Source organism: Dermacentor variabilis, chromosome 9 (genome assembly GCF_050947875.1).
Source record: "Dermacentor variabilis isolate Ectoservices chromosome 9, ASM5094787v1, whole genome shotgun sequence".
Taxonomy (NCBI): domain Eukaryota; kingdom Metazoa; phylum Arthropoda; class Arachnida; order Ixodida; family Ixodidae; genus Dermacentor; species Dermacentor variabilis.
Window position 1 is genome coordinate 54175889 of NC_134576.1, and position 23854 is coordinate 54199742.

At 49.5% G+C, this 23854-nt stretch overlaps 1 protein-coding gene across 7 annotated transcripts in view; it reads right to left on the reverse strand.

The window, feature by feature from the left end:
• Positions 1 to 23627, reverse strand: part of LOC142592696 (uncharacterized) — a 409269-nt gene extending 385642 nt beyond the window's left edge. For 4 of the 7 annotated variants that reach the window (XM_075704271.1, XM_075704273.1, XM_075704274.1 and 1 more), the window contains exons 1-2: positions 4388 to 4684; positions 2601 to 4162 (exon numbers count right to left, since the gene is read on the reverse strand). The gene's annotated coding sequence lies outside the window, so the exon portion shown is untranslated. Of the gene's footprint in view, positions 1 to 2600; positions 4163 to 4387; positions 4685 to 21539; positions 23100 to 23324 lie in introns of those variants that run through there. The other 3 variants (XR_012830776.1, XR_012830777.1, XR_012830779.1) reach the window with 3 other exon arrangements.
• Between the last annotated feature and the right edge of the window lie 227 nt (positions 23628 to 23854).

Below are 23854 nucleotides of genomic sequence, written 5' to 3' on the forward strand. Positions count from 1 at the left end.
TGAATGACCCACAACTGACGACGTGCCGATCCGTTTCTGATGCAGCCCGACTGGTTACGTTTCCCGTCACAGCCGTAGTCGTTGGAGGTCCCCACCCCACTTCCATTACTTGCAGGCCTAGTTCGCTGTGCGTCTAATTATGCGCTCCACACAGAGAGGCAAAGTACTGCTGCACGTAATCACCGTTTCACCGCTATCGGCTCACCATGTACACCACAAGGTGTTTAACCCGCCACCTCCCAGCTTCGAAGGAACGATTCCCGTTACAGCCGTAGTCGTCGGAGGTCTCCATCCCTGAACACCTTTTAGAATCCCTACACTTTGCCGCGAAACGGTTCACCTCGTCGCTTCCACGAAACTTGCAACGCCTGTGCTCGCCATTACGACAATGTCATCAGCCACGACAGCCCCAGCTCCGCCGCTCTACTTCGCCGACGTTCCTATGAGCCACCCAATTGCAAAACTGTATGATACGGAACCTAGAGGTGGCGCGGCGATGTCCGATTTGCCCGAAAATTCTCCGCCGACGCCATCAACAAGGCAGAACATTCTACAGGTTGCTGTCTGGATGTCTTGCTCTACCAAACTCAAGCATACTACGTCGTACCATCCTCAAACCTGACTGAGGGTCTGAAGTGGAGAATCATCCGTTCCACTCGATTACCGCAACCTGGAAATTGCACTATCCTACATCACGCTCGCTTTCTATGCATCGCACCCCGAAACTGCCAGTGTTTTTTCGTTCCTCAGATTCTTCGGGGACTTCCCGGAACTGCCCTTAGACACTTCACTTTCCTTTGCTAGTGCATCGAGAAGCGACTGTGCCCGCGACGCCATTGCTCATGCTTACCACGCAAGGCAGCATACCCGTAAGCCGCTGTTCGCATCCCAAGAAAATCAAAAGCGAGTTTACAATCAGCGGCATCATAATGCACAGGCGCCAACTGCTGGGGCGGGGGGTGGACGCCCCGAGGCCACAACGTCCTCCGAAGTTACCCGAGGTTGGGGTAGACCGACACCGATGCCGAAGCACAACGCCGTTCCTCACCGCTTCCCTAAAATGTCATTACCAGAGTTCTATAACCCACATCATTTGAGGTTTACTTTCACTTTCCTTTATCTTTTCAGTTGAAATTTTATTCTGGGTAAAAGCTTTCTGTAGCATTGTAGATGCGGACGTGCACAGCTTTATTTCTCGAAATCCCGACAGTAAGAGGACAAGCGCATTAGAAGCACTAGGGGCGGCTTCCTCATCTGTATTTCGAACTTCGATATTTGTTTTAATTTCCGCTGTGAACACCATGCAAAAACACAACACGAGTATATATAAGTATATACAAAGGACGATGTTCATTATATTTTTTTTTCAAGAGAAGGGGGTAGCCAACAAAGAATTTTGTCTAATGATACGGATAGCCTACGCCTAGACAATAAATGTGTTGCCGTATGTTCACCTCCCTTTAAGTTGCTTTTTGTACTTTTTTGTCCTTGAAAAGAACGCAGACTTCAGTATTTTATCAAGGGCGTGTGAAACGCACGTGAATTATACGGGGTGTTTCAGCGAACAATTTCAAAAAATTTTTAAAGTTGTCTGTGGCAGCTATTACAACTGTAGTTCATGAGCTGGTTTACTCGAAGGGGCAGACATGCACAAAAATTTGAGATGCAAAATCGACTAACCTTTGAAAAATTCGCTAATTAAGTTCACAATTAATTACATTATGGCCCATATTGCAATTTACAAATTCTAGCCGTGGAATTCGCATGGCGGATCCTTAGAACGAATTTTCAAGATGACACAGGTTTCGAGATATAAAGTCTCGAGCTTTGCGGAGAAACGCCTTATCATTCCAGTTAACTTGTTAACAAAACGTCGTTTCATGCACTGAAGCACGCAAGTCAAATATATGGACACCTGTTCAGGTATGTTAAATAGAATTGCGAATAATGTTATCAAATACGAACACATTAAACATCATGTAACAAAATATTTTAAGAGGTGCGGTTTCTGGCGCCGCCTTTTTGACCGTCGAGGCAATTGCGAAACATGAACACTGACACGCTCCTCAGACACAGCTGGGAGCGACGACTTAACTGCATGCGAGCACGAAGGCTCGGAGACATGAGCGTTAGGTGTTTCCGAGAAATCATGCGGACTGGGTACTCCAGACATTCGTTGTGAAGGCGTTGAACCATTAGGCTCAGATACACGCCTACCAGGCGAAACAACATGTTCGCTGGGCACTGCAGCCGGATGAAAAACTGGTGTCGGAATAGAATCCTCAGATCCTGTGAAACGCTCAGCAGTCGACGCTGCGAGCGAAGCATTTTGGCTGGGCTCGTCGGTCAGCATAAGTAATGGTCACTGGCTAGGTTGCCTTACGGCTGAACATGAGACACCCCTTCGAGCTACGTTACGGGCTGTATAAGAACTTGTTCCCGAATGAGAACTGCACTGAAATGCGGAATTCACTCAAGGCATATCTGAAGTAACTGCTGCATCTGTGATGTAAAAAAGAATTTGCAAGAGGGGTATATGCCTTAGCATCCATGCGACTATAGAAAAATCTGGTAGGAATGCGCTCAACACGCTAACTTACCGGTGATGTACTGTCCACCTGGGTTCTCCGTGGAGCTTGCCGTCGCGACGCTTTAACTGGGGTAGACTGTCCCAGCACTCTACACTGGTTCACTCTTGCTGGTGGTGAAGTCGAACAAGCGTTGGCCTGCCGTGCACTGTCAAAGTCCGCTGCACCGTACAAGTTCATGGAAGCTGGTTGATATTCCGTCCAGCAGGAACCACTGTCGAAGTCCGGTGGTGAAGATGAGGCTTGGAGACACGAAAAAGTCCCTCAATCGATTACTACCCTCAATGCCTTAATAGCGCCGAGTCCCAGAAGTGATGAACCGAGTGGTCACGTGACAGTCAACGGTAGCTGACATGTCTTGGTACTTGATGGCCGTGGAAAAAAATCCCAAATTGTACACTACTTTCTCCAAGTAGTTCTGGATGATTAAATAGGATTGAGGCAGGCGGATATGTGAAAAGTGCGTGTTGTAGTCCTGAAGACACATGAGCGACAGAACCACTCCGGTGTCATCCATCAACTGCTACGTAACGTTGTTCACTTTTACGGGAACGCGCATAAGCGACAGGGCGCCGACAGCGTCAATGTGTAGAATAGTCGCTGTCCTTATAGTCGTATTCTCTTGCATTTCAAGCTCGTTCACTGGTTCCGATGTACTTTCCGATGAACAGCACACTTGGAAGAAATGTCCTTTCCTTCCACATGTCTGGCAGAATTTGTGGCGGGCACGAGAACTCGTAAAATTCGCCCAATGCTGCGACTAGCCGCGGCAAAAACCGCCGGGCCGAGTCAACGGCGCGGAGGCAGAGCAGCCGTCCGGTTGCCTCCATCCCGGACGGGGTGGCCCACTTCCTCGCTCTCGGCGTCCGCCATCTCGGCGCGGTCAAGGGCGGGGACGTCGGTCCGATGGCCGCGATGAGGATAACCGTTAACTTGGACTGGACGGGGTGGTGATGACTGCCATCTTCAAGTGCAGTCGGGTGGGGAACTTAGCCGCCACCTAAAAGGTCCCGAGGAAGGGAGACTGGTCGCGGCCGCCATCTTGTGGCTGACGACGCTGTGAAACGGCGTTTGCGTGTAGAACGCTGAGCTTCTGAAATTATTTCATCAGTGCGTTCCTCTTCCTGCGCAATTTCCAGTGCTTTTTGACGGTAAAGTACTCGCCTAGTTGAATGAACCGGCGGTGAAGTTGTTGCGACTGCAAGCCGCAAACGATCTGTCTTGGACCATGAGGTCGGTAGCGGTGCCAAACTTGCAAGATTTAGCGAACCGTTGAACGTCTTGGATGAATTCTGTAGTAGCCTAAACCGGACTTGGTAATCCGCGGTGGAAATGGACGCCCCTGCAAAATTATTCATCTGCAGAATTGTGCTTGTCAAGAACTTGAAGCGCCGCTTCGTGAACGTGAACTGCCCCTGAGTGCCCTGTCCCTTCGTCTGCGTCTCAGTCTGCCTTTCAGTCTGCGCCTCGATGATATTGTAGCAGACGCTGGCACCTTCTACTCCCAGCGCGTTGAGGAGGAACGCTTTCTTGTGTTCCGGCGTAGCGGTCTTGACGGCGGCGTCGACGTATGCCTGCAACACAAGAAGGGTGGGGGAATTGGCGCGTTCATGCTGAGAAGTAGCAGGCTGCGCCGAAGTGCGAGGTCCGACGCAATGAAGACGCCGCAGTAGCGTCGGAGGTGACACAGGTGATATCAAAGACGCGTTAAGATGCAGAAAGTGAAGAAATACTGCTTGAAATAAGGGCAGGCAAAATGAAAGATACCGTAAAAAATACAGCTGGAAGGCGCCACTTACAGGCAAGCGCGATGTATGTGGATCATCGTCGTCGTCAAAATGTTATCAGAATGGCGACCGAACGCGCTGCTCAGCAGGACATGGCCCAGGTACCAACGCTAGTAGCGCCAGAGCAAAATCCGGATTCCTCGGCAGCAATACGGTTTGTAAGAAATCTTCAAAGCATCGTAGTACGTACGGAAGCGTCTATCCCCTTCGCCAAAATCTTCCATCGTAGTGGCCGCCATGAACACCATGCCGGGCACATTGGCACGCCAAGACGGCGGCCTGAAGAAAGAGACGTGGAGACGCAGACAGGGACCGAAGCAGGGAGTGCGTTTATTGGAAGCAGTGTTGCCAGGTTGGACAAGGCGGCGGATTCCAAAGCTAGAGAAATTGTTGCTCGAATGTAGCCAAGCACTAAGAGAGCAAAAATAATTGTAGCCAAATATGGCCATTTTTATTTGCAGTTTTCTTTGTATTATCTATGGACGTCTACCCTGCCATGTGCACTTTAATGCATGTGTGGTCTCAGGTTGCACTTATGGACTTAGCAGTACGCCATCTCAGAGGTGTCGTTACTTATGTGCTCACTTGATGGTGCAATTCAGTCTATAGATAAAAAAAAGTCATTTTTAGCACAAGGTGCGCTGTTCACCTAAGGTAGACCTCAATCTTATACGGTACGTTCACGCTAAACCGGAACAAGACTCTTTTCTGCGACCTCGTTGCGCAAACTTGTGAATTTTCTTCTCGTGTTGATTCCTTTATTACCTAAAATTGCGCCCATTGATAGCACGTCCGCGTCTCTCGGATGGATGGTTGGCTGGATGCTATCAGCGTCCTCTTTGTAACGGGGTGGTGGCCTTCGCCACCAAGCTCTTGTTACTCTGTTGTCTAATGTCCTACCTATGTTGCATCGGCACGTCGCTGACAGTAGCGTCGTGAGGATGCTTGTTCATAGCAGCAACTAACATTTGCATCGCTGTCTTGTCACTTTATCACCGTCACCATGTAGTGCACCTAGAAGAATCATTCTCCCCTTCCGACAGCGCTGCTGTCACGGGCTCACTTCGCACGCTTGTTCGCGTACTCAAACAAAACACCCTGACATAAGACCTTAGGTTTTAGCGTAAGTAATTAGGAATGTGATTTGCTAGAATTACGTGCGGAATGGTAACCGAGAAAGTCGCCAGCTTGTTCAATACACGCTTTGTGTCATCGTCCTATCTTGTTCTCTCTCTCTTTTAAGTTAGCTTGGCCCGGGTTAGCTGGGACACACTCTATATAGTTTATATTTATATCAGACGCCCCTTAAGGACCTTAGGTAAGGCAGCAAAAAACACATAGTCTCTGAATTACAGTGAAAAATTTGACTGCCTCAAGGCAATTGTCAACGCTACACGCGCCAACTAAATTCAGTGAATGACCAGCACACGGGACGTAGACTGCCAATTCGTTGAGGTGTTTGATTTTAGCTTCCATTCGTTTGTATTTTCCTGACATATTACTCGCATTATCATAAGCTTGGCCCCTACAATCATCAATTGAGATGCCATCAAGATGGACATCAAGGTGTCGAAAAGATACAAGCTGGTATGCGATTCAATTGGAACAAATCCAAGAAAGCGTTAGTACACTTTCCCATTTCAATAGTATCGTAAAACAAATGACAGCTGATGAACGCAAGTAACATCTGCAATCGAATCAGCAATTAAAGAGGAGTATTTTGCGCGTTTCACTTCGTCAAAGAGACGTTCCCTGACAGCCTTTGCTATATGGTCGATAAATTCATCACCAATGGTTTTTGACAGATACGATGGGTGACCTTTTTCTTTGTTCCCGTAGCATTTGATGTGCTCCTCAAGAAAGGGATCAAACTTGGCAACGGCCTCAAGCACTCCCATATAATTGCCATTTCTCGGTGAACCAAAATTCTCCTCACTGGCCCTAAACGCTAGGCTGCGCGCTCAGCTAGAAGCTTAACTACAACGACTACGCGCTTCAATACCTCTGTCCAGTAAGCGGTCTCAGTGACAGGATGCTTAACCAGCTCCTTGTCAGTTGCGCTGCTCGAGTTAGAGCGGGCGAGCCATGCTGCCACGTAGTTCTGGTGCTCGACGGTAGTTTCATGTGCGCAAACCTTTTTTTCTGCTCTTTTCCAATCAGAAAACACGTGCGTGGTGAAAGCACTGGAGTTGCTTCAAATCGAAAGTAGTTTGCACATGAAACAGTAAACGTAAACTTTGTACTCCGAGTACATTAACCAGCGTCGCTCGTACGCCTCCCAATTACAGCCTTTCGCACGAAAAGATGAGGTGACATATAGCGTTCCTGAGTTTTGTATTGCCTTTCCAAAGACGGAAAATTTTCTGCCCGATCCGAAAGCTGTCACTAATAACGTCCGGCCACTTAGCAGGGTCGCTTCGGAGAATCTCGCAACGTACCTCTTGCTGCGGGGGTGCCTGTACTCAGAAATTTGGACAACCGAGGTTGGCACCGTTTTCACAGGATCCAGACAACCAAGATGAGTCAAACCTTGCTTCTTGCCAGAAAACCGTGGTAATGGAGTTGGCAAGTCCTCCACAGAAGAACAGTCGGTACTTTTGGGAGATTGACACGGACTCTGGGTAGAGCGATGATACTGCTCCACGGAAGCTGCATTCAGTAGGTACATTGTCATCCTTGGTAGCTTCTTTTCCCGATCTTCTCTTTCTAACTTCGGCTTTCGTTTAAGACGCCCCACTTTGATGCATCCGACCAAACATTTCCGCATAAATGGATGCTAATTGTTCACCGGGCACTTCGTCAGTCCAACGCGACCGCAGGTGTCCGACGGTGGCCGTGCCGATAAGTGGCGCGCGCTGACTAGATGGTCCGTGGCGGGCCGAGCGTGGTGCGTCCCCCGGGAATTCCTCAGCGGGCGGGCTTACGCAAGCTTAACCGGTGGCTTGGGGCTGAATCGCAATATGTTTGAGATAGTTCAAGTGGCTAAGGAGTTCTATAGAGATTTATACAGTACCAGTAACACCCACGACGATAATGTGAGAGAGAATAGTCTAGAGGATTTTGAAATCCCACAAGTAACGCCGAGAGAAGTAAAGAACGCCTTGGGAGCTATGCAAAGGGGGAAGGCCGCTGGGGCGGATCAGGCAACAGCAGATTTGTTGAAGGATGGTGGGAGTATAGTCCTAGAAAGGCTGGCCACCGTATATACACAATGCCTCATGACCTCGAACGTACCGGAATCTTGGAAAAACGCTAACATAATCCTAATCCATAAGAAAGGGGGCGCCAAATACATGAAAAATTATAGACCGATCAGCTTACTGTCCGTTGCCTACAAACTATTTACTGAGGTAATAGCAAATAGAATCAGGAACACCTTAGACTTCTGCCAACCAAAGCAACAGGCAGGATTCCGTAAAGGCTACTCAACAATAGACCATATTCACACTATCAATCAGTTGATAGAGAAATGTGCAGAATATAACCAACCCTTATATATAGCCTTCATCGATTACGAAAAAGCGTTTGATTCAGTGGAAACCTCAGCAGTCATGGAGGCATTACGGAATCGGTGTAGATGAGCCATATGTAAAAATACTGGAAGATATCTATAGCGGCTCCACAGCCACCGTAGTCCTCCATAAAGAAAGCAACAAAATCCCAATAAAGAAAGGCTTCAGACAGGGAGATACCATTTCTCAAATACTATTCACAGCATGTTTACAGGAGGTATTCAGAGACCAGGAGTTGGAAGAATTGGGGATAAGAGTTGATGGAGAATACCTTAGCAACTTGAGATTCGCTGATAATATTGCCTTGCTTAGTAACTCAGGAGACCATTTGCAATGCATGCTCACTGACCTGGAGAGGCAAAGCAGAAGGGTGGGTCTGAAAATTAATCTGTAGAAAACAAAAGTAATTTTTAACAGTCTTGGAAGAGAACAGCAGTTTACGATAGGTAGCGAGGCACTGGAAGTGGTAAGGGAATACATCTACTTAGGGCAGGTAGTGACCACGGATCAGGATCATGAGACTGAAATAACCAGAAGAATAAAAATGGGCTGGGGGGCGTTTGGCAGGCATTCTCAAATCATGAACAGCAGGTTGCCACTATCCCTCAAGAGAAAAGTGTTTAACAGCTGTGTCTTAACAGTACTCACGTATGGGGCAGAAACCTGGAGGCTTACGAAAAGGGTTCTGCTGAAATTGAGGACGACACAACGAGATATGGAAAGAAGAATGATGGGTGTAACTTTAAGGGATACGAAAAGAGCAGATTGGGTGAGGGAACAAACGCGAGTTAATGGCATCTTAGTTGAAATCAAGAAAGAAATGGGCATGGGCAGAGCATGTAGTGAGGAGGGAAGATAACCGATGGTCTTTAAGGGTTACTGACTGGATTCCAAGGGAAGGAAAGCGTAGCAGAGGGCGGCAGAAGGGTAGGTGGGCGGATGAGAATAAGAAGTTTGCAGGGACAACATTGCCACAGTTAGTACATGACCGGTGCAGTTGGAGAAGTAGGGGGGAGGCCTTTGCCCTGCAGTGCGCGTAACCAGGCTGATGATGATGATGATGATGATGATGATGATGATGATGATGATGATGATGATGATGATGATGATGATGATGATGATGATGATGATGATGATGATGATATGCCAGTGCAGGTTATCCACTCTTGACGGCCCGGCCTTCGACGCAGCACAAGACGGATGTACCCCATGTCCCGTCACCTTTCGGGTGAGAGATGCGACCAGTTCCGCTTTTACTTTGCCGCCTGTATAAGTGGTGCTCCAGGTCGTTCAAATGTCTCGTACACTTAGCGGCGTTATAATACTCTACAAAAAGGGAGACAATGAATTGAAAAGTGTTTGCCCTTTTGCTTATTTCCAGTATTACATAAAGTAATCACCAAGATAATTTCCAATAGAATGAGGGCAACACTCGACTTCAGTCGACCGAGAGAACAGGCTGGCTTCAGGATGGGGATGCTGTACAATGGGTCATATCCATGAAATCAATCAGGCAATCCAGAAATCTGCAAAGTACAATCAGCCTCTCTATATGGCTATCATATATTATGAAAAGACATTGGATTCAGTAGAGATACAGCAGTCGTGGAGGCATTATGTGATCAAGGAGTACAGGAGGTTTACGTAAATATTGACACAATGATGTGGGGCCCCCGCACTGCGGGACGGCGCGCGCATAGGTCGGCGCCATGAAAGACGATGAAGCGCGTGAGCTGCACGTTTTTCTTCTGGCCCGCCATTAAAGAGAACCGTCTATTTTGTAAGACTGCGTCTTCAGTCTACGTTACATTTTTCTGGTGGAGGTGCGGGGTACATACTACCACTCCAAGATCGAACACCGCCTACAAGCCCAGTACGAAGTCCGGTCGAGCTGACTCCAGTTCACGTACGGATAAGCCGACGACTTCAAGGACTGCCACTTGAGCACGAGCCTCTACCCAATCCAGTCAGAAGGATGACTACATCAGCACCATCTTCTTCCACAACGGCACCGTGCGAGGTCGTCCTTAACCAGCCGCGAATCCCCACAACCTTCCATGGGGACACCTTCGAGGATGTTGAGGACTGGCTCGATCACTTTGAGTGTGTCGCGGAATTCAACGGCTGGACTCCAGAGCGCAAGCTACGCAACGCCTACTTTGCCCTCGAGGATTATGCGCGGACATGCTTTGAGAACCATGACATGGGACGAATTCCGACGGCAGCTAATCAGCACGTAGCCTCGATCGCAAGGAGCGAGCTGAATCTGCAATTCAGGCGAGACTACAGCGGCCGAACGAAAAAGTCGCAGTGTTTGTCGAAGGTATGTGAGGACTTTTCCGACGCGCGGATCAATCCATGTAGGAAAAATAGAAGCTCAGGAACTTGATGCGCGGCGTCAAGCAAGAGTTATTCGGTAGCCTAATACGCAACCCACCAAAGACCGTTGCAGAGTTTCTCGCGGAAGGTATATGAATGGAAAAGGCACTGCAACAGCGAACAAGGCAGTACAACCGCGACGTGTCGAGTCTATCACGTGACCCTCTCGCTATGCCCTTGGGCAAACCGACGCCTTGCGGGAGCTCATTAGGCTTGTTGTGCGAGAAGAGCTTCAAGAGCTTCAGGTGGCTCCGGTATCGGTACCGCGACTCGTTCTGGCTGAGGTCGTCCGGCAGGAAATCAGGCAGGCAGTACAAGTCCCAGAGCGACGCGAGACACCACAGCAGGAGGTACGGCAGCCACAGCCTCGCAGGTCGTATGCGGAAGCTTCGCGAAGTTCATTGTCCCCGACTTTTCGCGATGTGCACGACGTCCCGGACTTTCATGGTGTGCGCGCCGTTGAACAATCAACTGCCGACTTCAGGCCTCGCCGCACGCCATTCATGGCTGAAACACGACCACCCCGCAAAAGCGACGTATGGCGCACTGCAGACCGGAGGCCCTTACGTTTTCATTGTGGTGAAGCCGATCACCTCTACAGGGCGTGTCCTTACGCCGAGCTGGCCTCCATCGATTTTCACTGTATGCGCCGTGCCCGCGCAATGGTGAATGCCCCCTGGAGATTGAAGCCTACCTCCCGCACACCAGGTCTTCCAGCCCCATCTTAACGCCGAGTGCCACAATTAAGGCGTCGCTCACACAGCCCTGCCTCCCGGGAAAGCTGAGTCCAGCGACCTGCGGAGGTGAGGTCGCTGAGGTTGCGAACGCTGAAGATCCTCCACTACGACGACCGCGATATGACATAATTGAGACGCAGAGAAAACAGTATAGTTTGGTGTCAGTATCTTGCGACGTACCGGTTACCATAGATGACCACGAAGTCACGGCGTTAATCGACACGGGTGTGGCACGTCTGTTATGAGCCAGAATCCCGCGCGTATACTGAACTAAGTTACGACGCAATGGACCGGAACTCAGATTCGTTCTCCAGGAGGGCACCTGATAACTCCAATGGGCCGGTGCACGGCACCAGTCAACATTCGGGGCTTCACGTACATCTGCGACTGCGTCATTCTTCCTGAATGCTCAAAGGACCTTATACTCGGCGTGGATTTCCTTCAGGCGAACGGTGCCATCATCGACTTGCAAGAGTCCAGAGTCAGCTTCGCTACTACGCAAGCCATAGCAAACAGCAATGACAACGACCGTGACATCGCGCTTCGCGTAGCTGACGATCACGTCACGTTGCCACCCAAGAGCAGCGTGCTTACCCTTGTCCGATGCGACACTAAGGACGACGACCAAGTAATTGCAGAGGCAAACATCCCCCTGCTTCTTGAGCACCACATCTGCATAGCCAGACGGCTTCTTCAGGTGCGCAAAAATGTTAGGTCGTCTTGCTAACAAATTTAAGCAACGAATATCGGCATGTACCGCGAGGAACGACAATCGCATTTCTTTGCGAAATCATTGATGTTACTGACATAGCCACATTATAAATCGTATCGTCTCAGCAATCTCAGCTACCCAGCCTAAAAGAACGGACTCAAGTTAACCCTGTTCTGCCAGACCGTCAGAAAGACCGTCTACTGACTCTCGCGAATGAATTTGCAGACTGTTTTTCAACGTCGTCCAGAGTACGGAGCACGTCCATCACAAAGCACCGCATTATAACGGACGAGTGTGCACGTCCTGTCACTGTGCATCCTTACAGTGTGTCCCCAGTGGAAAGAAAAGCGATCAATCATCAGGTGAAAGAGATGCTCCAAGACGACGTGGTCCAGCCGTCCACAAGCCAGTGCGCCTCCCCTGTAGCGTTAGTCAGAAAGAAAGACAAAACACTACGCTTCTGTATAGATTATAGAATGTTGAACCGCGTCACCAAGCGAGATGTTTATTCATTGCCACGCATCGACAACGCATTGGAACGTCTACAACATGCCAAATTTTTTCTTCCTTGGATTTTAAATCAGGATATTGGCAAATCGAAGTTGATGAACAAGACCGTGAAAAGACCATTTCCGACACCTGACAGGCTTTATGAGTTCAAGGTATTCCCCTTCGGCCTCTGTTCCGCACCTGCCACCTTTCAGCGAATGATGGATACCGTGCTGGCTGAACTCAAATGGCAAACCTGCCTCGTATACCTGGACGACGTCGCCGTGTTCTCGAGCAAGTTTGACGAACATATCGCGCGATTCGTGTGTCCTCGCGGCAATCCGTACTGCCGGCCTCACGATCAAGCCTGAAAAATGCTACTTCGGGTTCGAAGAGCTCAAGCTTCTTGGCCACGTCGTTGCTCCTAAAGGCGTCCGACCAGACCCCGACAAGTTAGCTGCCATAGCCGAGTTTTCACCACCCACAGACAAGAAGGCTGTCCAACGCTTCATTGGTTTGTGCGCATTTTATAGGCGCTTCGTCGAGAGATTCTCGAGAATTGCTGTACCTCTGACACGACTCCCATGCAACGATGTGCCTTTCATTTGGGCGGACGAGAAGCAGCAGTCGTTCAATTAATTGCGCAAGCGCTTGCTAGCGGCACCAATACTTGCTCATTTCGACGAAGACACTGACACTGAAATTCATACTGCCGCCAGCAATACGGGTGTCGGTGCAGTTCTTCTGCAGTGGCAAGCTGGTGTGGAACGCCCCATTGCTCATGCAAGCCGCAGTCTCACCAAGCCTAAGACAAACTACTCAACCACTGAAAAAGAATGCTTAGCGGTTGTGTGGGCAATCAGTAAATTCCGACCCTACTTATACGGTAGACCCTTTAAGGCTGTCAGCGATCAACCACGCCCTGTGCTGGCTTGCCAACCTCAAGGATCCTTTAGGCAGACTACCCCGTTAGAGCCTGCGCTTACAAGAGTACGACATTACAGTTGTCTACCGATCTGGAAGGAAGCAAAGCGTCGCTGACTGTTCGTCATGCGCACCACTCCCTACGACGTCCTCGGATCCTGACCATGACTTGCCATCTGTCGGCGTTATAGACGCCATAAAGATGGCTGAGCACCAGTGCGCTGACGCTGAGCTGCTGCCGCTGATCGAGCACCTTCAAGGAGTTCAAGGTGTTTTACCCCGCTCGCTCGTGCGCGGCTTATCATCGTACCACTTGCACAACAACGTCCTTTACAGGAAAAACTGCGGAAGCGGTCACAAAACGTACCTCCTTATCGTGCCGTCGGCGCTGCGCCAAGACATGTTGCAAGCGTGCCATGATGAGCCATGCGCGGGACACCTGGTATTCGCTAAAACTTTAGCAAGGATACGACAGAAGTATTACTGGCCAAAAATAAAGTACAGCGCAAAGGACAAGAACAGCGATAGACGACATACACATGTATGTCGATAGACGACATGTATGTCGTCTATCGCTGTCCCTGTCCTTTGCGCTGTACGTTATTTTTGATCATGAATTACCAACTAGCCCAAGCAACCACCCTAGTATTACTGGCCCCGGCTTTATTCTTCTGTGAAACGCTACGTGAAGACCTGCCGCGATTGTCAGCGCCGGAAGAAACCACCAATTAAACCGGATGGCTTTCTCCACCCTGTGGACCTTCCTCAAGCACCGTTCCAACAAGTAGGAATGGATCTGCTTGGGCCATTCCCAGTGACCTCTTTGCGCAATAAATGGTTAGTCGTCGCTACCGACTACTTAACCGGTACGCAGAAACCGATGCTATTCCGCAAGCCAACTCGCATGAAGTGGACAAGTTATTTGTACGCCACATCGTCCTACGACATCCTGCACCGTCTGTTCTCATCAACGACCGCGGTGCAGCATTTATAGCAGACCTTATGCAGGACGTTCTCCAGCTGACGCATTGCTCTCACCGCAAGAGCACTGCGTATCACCCCCAAACCAATGGATTAACTGAACGTCTGAATAGAACGCTGGCTGATAGACTCTCGATGTACATAGCCGTAGAGCACAAGACGTGGGACGAGATTTTACCCTATGTGACCTTCGCGTATAGCAATGCTGTACAGGAGACTACACAGTTTACGCCGTTCGAACTTGTATACGGGCGCCACGTCACGTCAACACTGGACGCCATGCTACCTCTGGCTGATAATAGCCCGACCAGCGAACACACGGAAGAGTTCGTACAAAGAGCCGAAGAAGCACACCAGCTTCCTCGGCATCCTATCCGACGCCAACAGCATAGCAACACCCTTCGATACAACCAGGGCGACGCGACGTCCATTGCAATACCGGCGGCTGCGTGTGGGTCTGGACGCCTATCCGTCGCCGTGGTCTCTCGGAAAAGTTGCCCCGCCGGTATTTTGGTCCCTACAAGGTTGCACGCCGCCTCAGTGACGTGACCTACGAAGTCGTCTCCTGCAGCTCTGACCCCGGTTCGCTCTGTCGTCGTCCACGCGCTGAAGTTGTTCCTGTAGTGCGCATGAAACCTTAATATGCGCGTACGTGAACGCCGAGATGTACATGAGGAGCTCCATTTCTTGTCGCTGAAAGAACTTTTTCACGCGACCGAGACGGTCGCTTTTCGCATTGGGGGCAATTGACACAATGATGTGGGGCTCCCGCATCGCGGGACGGCGCGCATATGTCGGCGCCATGAAAGACAACCTTCAATATACGTTACAATATATTGGAAAATATCTACAATTATTCCACAGCTACCTGAATTCTCCTAAAGAAATAGAAATATACCTATAAAGAAAGGGGAATACAACGAGAGAGAATCTCACCAATGCGATTGAGTGCATGCTCCCAAGTATTCAATCTATTAAATTGGAATGGCTCAGGAGTAAGGATTAACGACGAATATCTCAGTAACTTTTCGTTTGCAGATGAAATTGTCCTGTTCAGCAACACTACGGATGAGTTTCAACAAATGATTGAGGATCTTAAGAGAGTGTATGTAAAAGTGGGGTTGAAGAATATTGTACTTAAATAACGAAGGTAATGGTGAATAGCCGGGCAAAGGAACAAGAGTTCAGGATCGCCAGTCAGCCTCTAGAGTCTGTCAAAGAATACGTTTACCTAGGTAAACTACTCACAGGGTGCCGCGATCATGTGAAGGAAATATACAGAAGAATAAAAATGCACTGGAGCGCCTACGGCAGACATCCTATACTGACAGGAAGCTTACGATTAACACTAAAAAGGAAAGGTGTACAGCCAGTGCATTATACCGGTGCTAGCATAAGAGGTGGAAACTTGAAGTTCGAAAAAGAAGCTCGAAAACAAATTAAGGACCGCGCAAAGAGCGACAAAAGGTATAAAGTTAGGCGTGTGGATCAGAGAGCACACGGGAATAGACGATACTCTAATTGACATTAGGGCAAAGAAGTGGAGCTGGGAAGTTGGTGCAATGCGTAGGTTAGATAACCTGTAGACTATTAGGGTTACAGAATGAGTACCTAGAGAGAGGAAACGCAGTCGAGGACGGCAGAGGACTAGGTGGGGTAATGAAATTCAGAAATTCGCAGATGCAAGTTGGAATCGGTTGGCGCAGGACAGTCGTAATTGGAGATCGCAGGGAGAGGCCTTCATCCCACAGTCTAAATAACATAGGTTCATGATGGCGATTGTGATGAAGATGATAATGACGACACAGAAACCAACGTCGTAAGCGTTCTTCTCAATAAAACCAGTTCGAAAATGGGCGCCACCTATGATGGTGATAAGTTAAATATGCATAAATTGCGTGGCAATATTTCCTCCCATAACATTCAGCTTCCCGAGGCTTAGACATGACTTAGTGATGTCACGAAAAGCACAACAGAAAAAAATACAGCATGGGAGAAAAGCACATAAGGAGCGTCTCATAATATGACTCAGTTCACTTTTATGCTGCTCCTGTAAACATCGCCTCTGAAATGCGACAACGAGGACAAGATGCTAGTCACGTGAGAACGGCCAAGTGGAGCGCGAGCAGCAAAGTATCCGGGAACTTTTGTAGCAACCAAGCGTAAGTTTACGCGCGGTTTTCTTCGAAGTAACTTTCTTAGTAAGCGTATGACAAATTTTTGCGCTGTTGCAGATCCTTATTGTGGTATCCTGTGTTAACTTCCGGTTTCTGTTTTGGGTCTTTACATCACAACAACAGCTACAACACTTATCGCCGTATCATCGTCTTAAACTTCACAAACACCATAACATTGTTGTAACGCTTTAAATGAGGCTGGCCTGCTTCGTTCGCGCAAACTGTGGGCAACTCTGCGTACTCTTGTCTCCATCTTTTACCCCGGAGCATTAAATAGATGCGCTGTGTTGCAAAGGAACAGCTCCAAATACAGACATAACACGCACCACACTGGGGCAGACTATGCAGAACGCGAAGCACGGAGCGTTCCGGTGCAACACAGCGCGTTCTTCAAAAATAATGTAAAACTCACTCGCCCCAATTACGCCCCGCCCCAGAGGCGCTCATCGCGAGTCCGCGGCATTTAGCGAGTCTGACGCTCTCACCATTGTCTTACGGTGTCGTGGCTGACGGGGGGGGGGGGGGGGGGGGGTAGGTCGGCCGAGCAGCGTCCGTCCATCTCCGACCACGCAGAATTTTCGTTCAGAATGTTAGCCCACCTGGCATGGCTCGTGATCTGCAGAGTACTACTCTCCATTGACGGAACGCGTGTCTGGCTACGAAGACTGCCGATGCTGTGCAGAGAAGGCACCTGGGATTTTGTAGAAAGGCCTTTTTCCAGATGCTAATTGTTGTGTCGGCAGCGGCAGACGCCGGGGGCACGGCGTCCGGAGAGCGCGCGGCGACGATGCCGAAGCGAGAGAGGGAGGCAAAAAGACAACCGCTCTCGAGCAAAGCACACAAAGGACTGGGCCGGCAAACGGCCGTTTCTTGTACGATGACTTCCCTGGCAGATGTCACCACCTCATTGGTCAAATGCCCAGCACGTGACCGAAGAGGGGGTGCGCCATCTAGCCAAACTAGACCACAACATGATTGAACAGTTAACGGGAGATCTCTCAGAGGGAGACGCTATACTACATTAATACATTTCGGAGCATTGTGCCTTCGTGAATGGCCGCGTTCAACGCTACCACCGACGCTGAGCGTCTCTTGACCACTCACGCATGCGAAAAGCGTCAGAACGCATTAGCAACTGGAAAAGGCATCGCTACAAAATCGCGGCCCTGGCCTTAACCGCGACGCTGCTCTGTCGCTCCTGCTCACCTCCGCCGGACCCAGACCTCGCGCTGCGACGCCTTCCGGTGCACTTGAGGGCCCGCCGACGACGGGCCACTCGACTCGGGCCACTCGAGCACATCATTACCAAACGAAGTATGCACCCTGAAGATAATCAGTAGAGCTCTCGGGTCGTGCGAAAAGATCGGCAGATAAGCACGTACAAGGAAGGAGACCATTCAAGGCCTTAAAATAAACTCGCCGTTGAACAGCTGCGGATGGCCCATGTTGACTCAAAACATTATCGCCGTCAGAGCTTGAATCTGCTTTGCTGTCATGTTCTGAATCATAACTCGAGTCATAATCAGCAAATCGAAGTGCGGGTGCAGCATAGTTACGTGCGCGACGCTTTTCTCGCGACGAAGCAGCGCGGGACAACGCCAGGGCTGCGACCTTAGATAACTGCACACTGACACCAGCAGCGTCCCTTGCAGGAATTTTGCGAGATAAGCCTTACCGAAGGTAGTGGAAAATGGTTGAAAACGCTAGGTCTACATGTTGGACATGCAACGGACCTTCACTACTACACTTTGGCGTAACAGATCGACTCGGACTCCGAACCAAAGCTCACTATAGAAAAGGGATGGTGTCATTTTCGGGTAATTATCACCGCTCAGCACTGTAGGGCGGCAAAACCGACGATATAATTTAAATCTTGACTTGCCGGGAGTCATTTCGCTACAGAATTTTGATGATAGTACAGCGTCACCCTGGGTGGCATGCTTTTTTCTTGAAAGCGCCAAAAGGTGAGAGCCATACCTATTTTGCATAATTGTTCGCAAGAAGGTCTGTGAAAAATCACATCGCTGGAGCGCAAAAATTTAAACTGACTCTGAAAGTGCAGCGCCTGTACTAACTACTCGATGGTCTTAAGTTGATCAGAAAAGAGTCCAACATGTCGAAATTGGCGATCTGAAGCATTCATCACCAATGATCGATTTGAATAGGCGTGGCAAAGAAAGAGTTAACATGACGCCGCCGGATTCTCCACTCTCGATTGCGTTGACGTGGAAAAATGGCTCAGAATAAAAAAAAACGTGCCAGCAAGTGAACCAAAACATTATACTAGCCATTGTTCTTCGCCATTTGGAGGGAACTCCGCGTGCTTGGTTCAAACACATAAAGCCGAACTCACTAGCTGGGAGCTGTTCAAGCAGGAGCTTTGCGACCTTTTCCAATCAATCTGCTCAGCTGCTAGCCGCCGAAACTCTACGCATGGTGCATCGCGAACTCGAAGCTTCCTTATCCCGCCTGACCCCAGAAGACGACCTGGGACAATTTCACCGCAACAATATCGTTAATTTCAGTCCGTGTTTGGCCAGGAAGTCACTAACTAGGTCATTCCCAACGCCTGCTTTCTTAATCGGCCTAAGGCCAATATGACTTCTTCTATGATCGTGATTTACCGCAGTCCGCTCTTCACTCCCCGTTATGAGAATCCATCTGAATGACGCACAACTGACGACGTGGCGATCCGTTTCTGATGCAGACCGACTGGTTACGTTGCCCGTCACAGCCGCAGTCGTTGGAGGTCCCCACCCCACTTCCATAACTTACAGGCCTAGTTCGCTGTGCGTCTAATTATGCGCTCCACACAGAGAGGCAAAGTACAGCTGCACGTAATCACCGTTTCACCGGTAGTCGGCTCACCACGCACACCACAGGCTGTTTAACGCGCCACCTTCCAGCTTCGAAGGAACGTTTCCCATTACAGCCGTAGTCGTCGGAGGTCTCCACCCCAGAACACCTTTTGGAATCCCTCCACTTCGCCGCGAAACGGTTTACCTCATCGCTTCCACGAAACTTGCAACGCCTGTGCTCGCCATTACGACAATGTCATCAGCCACTTCAGCCCCAGCTCCGCCGCTCTATTTCGCCGACGTTCCTACGAGCCACCCAATTCCAAAACTGTATGATACGGAACCTAGAGGTGGCGCGGCGATGTCCGATTTGTCCGAAAATTCTCCGCCGACGCGATCAACAAGGCAGAACATTCTACAGGTTGCTGTCTGGATGTCTTGCTCTACCAAACTCAAGCTTACTGCGTCGTACCATCCTCAAACCTGACTGCGGGTCTGAACTGGAGAATCATCCGTTCCACTCGATTACCGCAACCTAGAAATTGCACTATCCTACATCACGCTCGCTTTCAATGCATCGCACCCCGAAACTGCCTGTGTTTTTTCGTTCTACAGATTCTTCGGCGACTTCCCGGAACTGCCCTTAGACACTTCACTTTCCTTTGCTAGTGCATCGAGAAGCGACTGTGCCCGCGACGCCGTTGCTCATGCTTACCACGCAAGGCAGCATACCCGTAAGCCGCTGTTCGCATCCCAAGAAAATCAAAAGCGAGTTTACAATCAGCGGCATCATAATGCACAGGCGCCAACTGCTGGGGCGGGGGGTGGACGCCCCGAGGCCACAACGTCCTCCGAAGTTACCCGAGGTTGGGGTAGACCGACACCGATGCCGAAGCACAACGCCGTTCCTCACCGCTTCCCTAAAATGTCATTACCAGAGTTCTATAACCCACATCATTTGAGGTTTACTTTCACTTTCCTTTATCTTTTCAGTTGAAATTTCATTCTGGGTAAAAGCTTTCTGTAGCATTGTAGGTGCGGACGAGCACAGCTTTATTTCTCGAAATGCCGACAGTAAGAGGACAAGCGCATTAGAAGCACCAGGGGCGGCTTCCTCATCCGTATTTCGAACTTCGATATTTGTTTTAATTTCCGCTGTGAACACCATGCAAAAACACAACACGAGTATATATAAGGATATACACAGGACAATGTTGATTATATCTTTTTTCAAGAGAAGGAGGTAGCCAACTAAGAATTATGTCTAATGATACGGATAGCCTACGCCTAGACAATAAATGTGTTGCCGTATGTTCACCTCCCTTTAAGTTGCTTTGTGTACTTTTTTGTTCTTGAAAAAAGAACGCAGACTTCAGTGTTTTATCAAGGGCGTGTGACACGCACGTGAATTATACGGGGTGTTTTAGCGAACACTTTCAAAAGTTTTTTAAAGTTGCCTGTGGCAGCTATTACAACTGTAGTTCATGAGCAGGCTTACTCGAAGGGGCGGACATGCACCAAAATTTGAGATGCAACATCGACTAATCTTTGAAAAATTCGCTAATTAAGTTCACAATTAATTACATTATGGCCCATATTGCAATTTACAAATTCTAGCCGTGGAGTTCGCAAGGCAGATCCTTAGAACGAATTTTCGAGATGACACAGCTTTCCAGATATCAAGTCTCGAGCTTTGCGGAGAAACGCATTATCATTCAAGTTAACTTGTTAACAAAACGTTTCATGCACTGAAGCACGCAAGTCAAATATATGGACACCTGTTCACGTATATTACATAGAATTGCCAATAATGTTATCAAATACGAACACATTAAACATCATGTAACAAAATATTTTAAGTGGTGCGGTTTCTGGCGCCGCCTTTTTGACCGTCGAGGCAATTGCGATACATCAACACTGACACGCTCCTCAGGCACAGCTGGCTTAACTGCATGCGAGCACGAAGGCTCGGAGACATGAGCGTTAGGTGTTTCCGAGAAATTATGCGGACTGGGTGCGCCAGACATTAGTTGTGAAGGCGTTGAAACACTAGGTTCAGATACACGCCTATCAGGCAAAAGAACATCTTGTCAACGCATTACAGCCGGATGAAAAACTGGTGTCGGAATATAATCCTCAGATCCTGTGAAAACGCTCAGCAGTCGACGCTGCGAGCGAAGCATTTTGGCTGGGCTCATCAGTCAGCATAAGTAATGGTGACTCGCTAGATTGCCTTACGGCTGAACATGAGACACCCATTCGAGCTACCTTACGGGCTGTATAAGAACTTGTTCCCGAATGAGAACTGCACTGAAATGCGGAATTCACTGAAGGCATATCTGAAGTAACTGCTGCCTCTGTCATGTACAAAAGAATTCGCAAGAGGGGTATATGCTTTAGCATCCATGCGACTATAGAAAAACCTGGTAGGAATGCGCTAAACACGCTAACTTACCGCTGATGTACTGTCCACCTGGGTTCTCCGTGGAGCTTGCCGTCGCGACGCTTTAACTGGGGTAGGCTGTCCCAGCACACTACACTAGTTCACTCTTGCTGGTGGTGACGTCGAACAGGCATTGGCCTGCCGTGCACTGTCAAAGTCCGCTGCACCGTACAAGTTCATGGAAGCCGGATGATATTCCGTCCAGCGGGAACCACAGTCGAAGTCCGGTGGTGAAGATGAGGCTTGGAGACACGACAAAGTCGCTCAATCGATCACTACCGTCAATGCCTTAATAGCGCCTAGTCCCAGAAGGGATGAACCCAGTTGTCACGTGACAATCGACGGTAGCCGACATATCTTGGTACTTGATGGCCGTGGAAAAAAAATCCCAAATTGTACACTACTTTCTGCAATAGTTCTGGATGTATAAATGGGATTGAAGCAGGCGGATATGTGAAAAGTGCTTGTCCTGAAGACTCATGAGGGACAGAACCACTCCGGTGTCATCCATCAACTGCTACGTCACGTTGTTCACTTTTACGGGAACGCGCATAAGCGACAGAGCTCCGACAGCGTCAATGTGTAGAATGGTCGCTGTGTTTATAGTCGTATTCTCTTGCATTTCAAGCTCGTTGACTGGTTCCGATGTACTTTCCGATGAACAGCACATTTGGAAGAAATGTCCTTTCCTTCCACATGTCTGGCAGAATTCGGGGCGGGCACGACAAATCGGAAAATTCGCCCAGTGCTGCGAAGAGCCGCAGAAGAAACAGCCGCCGGACCGAGCCGACGGCGCGGAGGCAGAGCAGGCGCCCGGTTGCCTCCATCCCGGACGGGGTGGCCCACTTCCTCGCTCTCGGCGTCCGCCATCTCGGCGCGGTCAAGGGCGGGGACGTCGGTCCGTTGGCCGCGGGGAGGATAACCGTCATCTTGGACTGGAACGGCGTGGTGAAGACCGCCATCTTCAACTGCAGTCGGTCCGGGAAGGTAACCGCCATCTAGAAGGTCCCGAGGAAGGGAGAATGGTCGCGGCCGCCGCCTTGTGTCTCACGACGCTGTGAAACGGCGTTTGCGTGTAGAACGCTGAGCGTCTGAATTATTTTATCAGTGCGTTCCTCTTCCTGCGCAATTTCCAGTGCATTTTTGACGGTAACGTACTCGCCTAGTTGAATGAACCGGCGGTGAAGTTGTTGCGACTGCAAGCCGCAAACGATCTGTCTTGGACCATGAGGTCGGTAGCGGTGCCAAACATGCAGGATTTAGCGAGCCGTTGAACGTCTTGGATGAATTCTGTAGTTGCCTAAACCGGACTTGGTAATCCGCGGTTGAAATGGACGCCCCTGCAAAATTATTCATCTGCAGAATTGTGCTTGTCAAGCACTTGAAGCGCCGCTTCGTAAACGTCAACCACCCTTGAGTCCCCTGTCCCTTCGTCTGCGTCTCGGTCTGCCTTTCAGTCTGCGCCTCGATGATATTGTAGTAGACGCTGGCACCTTCTACTCCCAGCGCGTTAAGGAGGAACGCTATCTTGTGTTCCGGCGTAGCGGTCTTGACGGCGGCGTCGACGTATGCCTGCAACACAAGAAGAGTGGGGGAATTGGCGCGTTCATGCTGAGAAGTAGCAGGCTGTGCCGAAGGGCGAGGTCCGACGCAATGAAGACGCCGCAGTAGCGTCGGAGGTGAAACAGGTGATATCAAAGACGCGTTAAGATGCAGAAAGTGCAGAAATACTGCTTGAAATAAAGGCAGGTAAAGTGAAAGATACCGTAAAAAATACAGCTGGAAGGCGCCACTTACAGCTAAGCGCGATGTACATGGATCATCGTCGTCGTCGTCAAAATGTTATCAGAATGGCGACCGAACGCGCTGCTCAGCAGGATATGGCCCAGGTACCAACGCCAGCAGCGTCAGGGCACAATCCGGATTCCTCGGCTGCAATACGGTTTGTAAGAAATCTTGAAAGCATCGTAGTACGTACGGAAGCGTCTATCCTCGTCGCGTAAATCTTCCGTCGTAGTGGCCGCCATGAACACCATGCCGGGCACATTGGCACGCCGAGACGGCGGCCTGAAGAAAGAGACGTGGAGACGCAGACAGGGACCGAAGCAGAGAGTGCGTTTATTGGAAGCAGTGTTGCCAGGTTGGACAAGGCGGCGGATTCCAAAGCTAGAGAAATTGTAGCTCGAATCTAGCCAAGCACTAAAGAGAGCAAAAATAATTGTAGCCAAATATGGCCATCTTTATTTGCAGTTTTCTTTGTATTATCTATGTACGTCTACCTTGCCATGTGCACTTTAATGCATGTATAGTCTCAGGTTGCACTTATG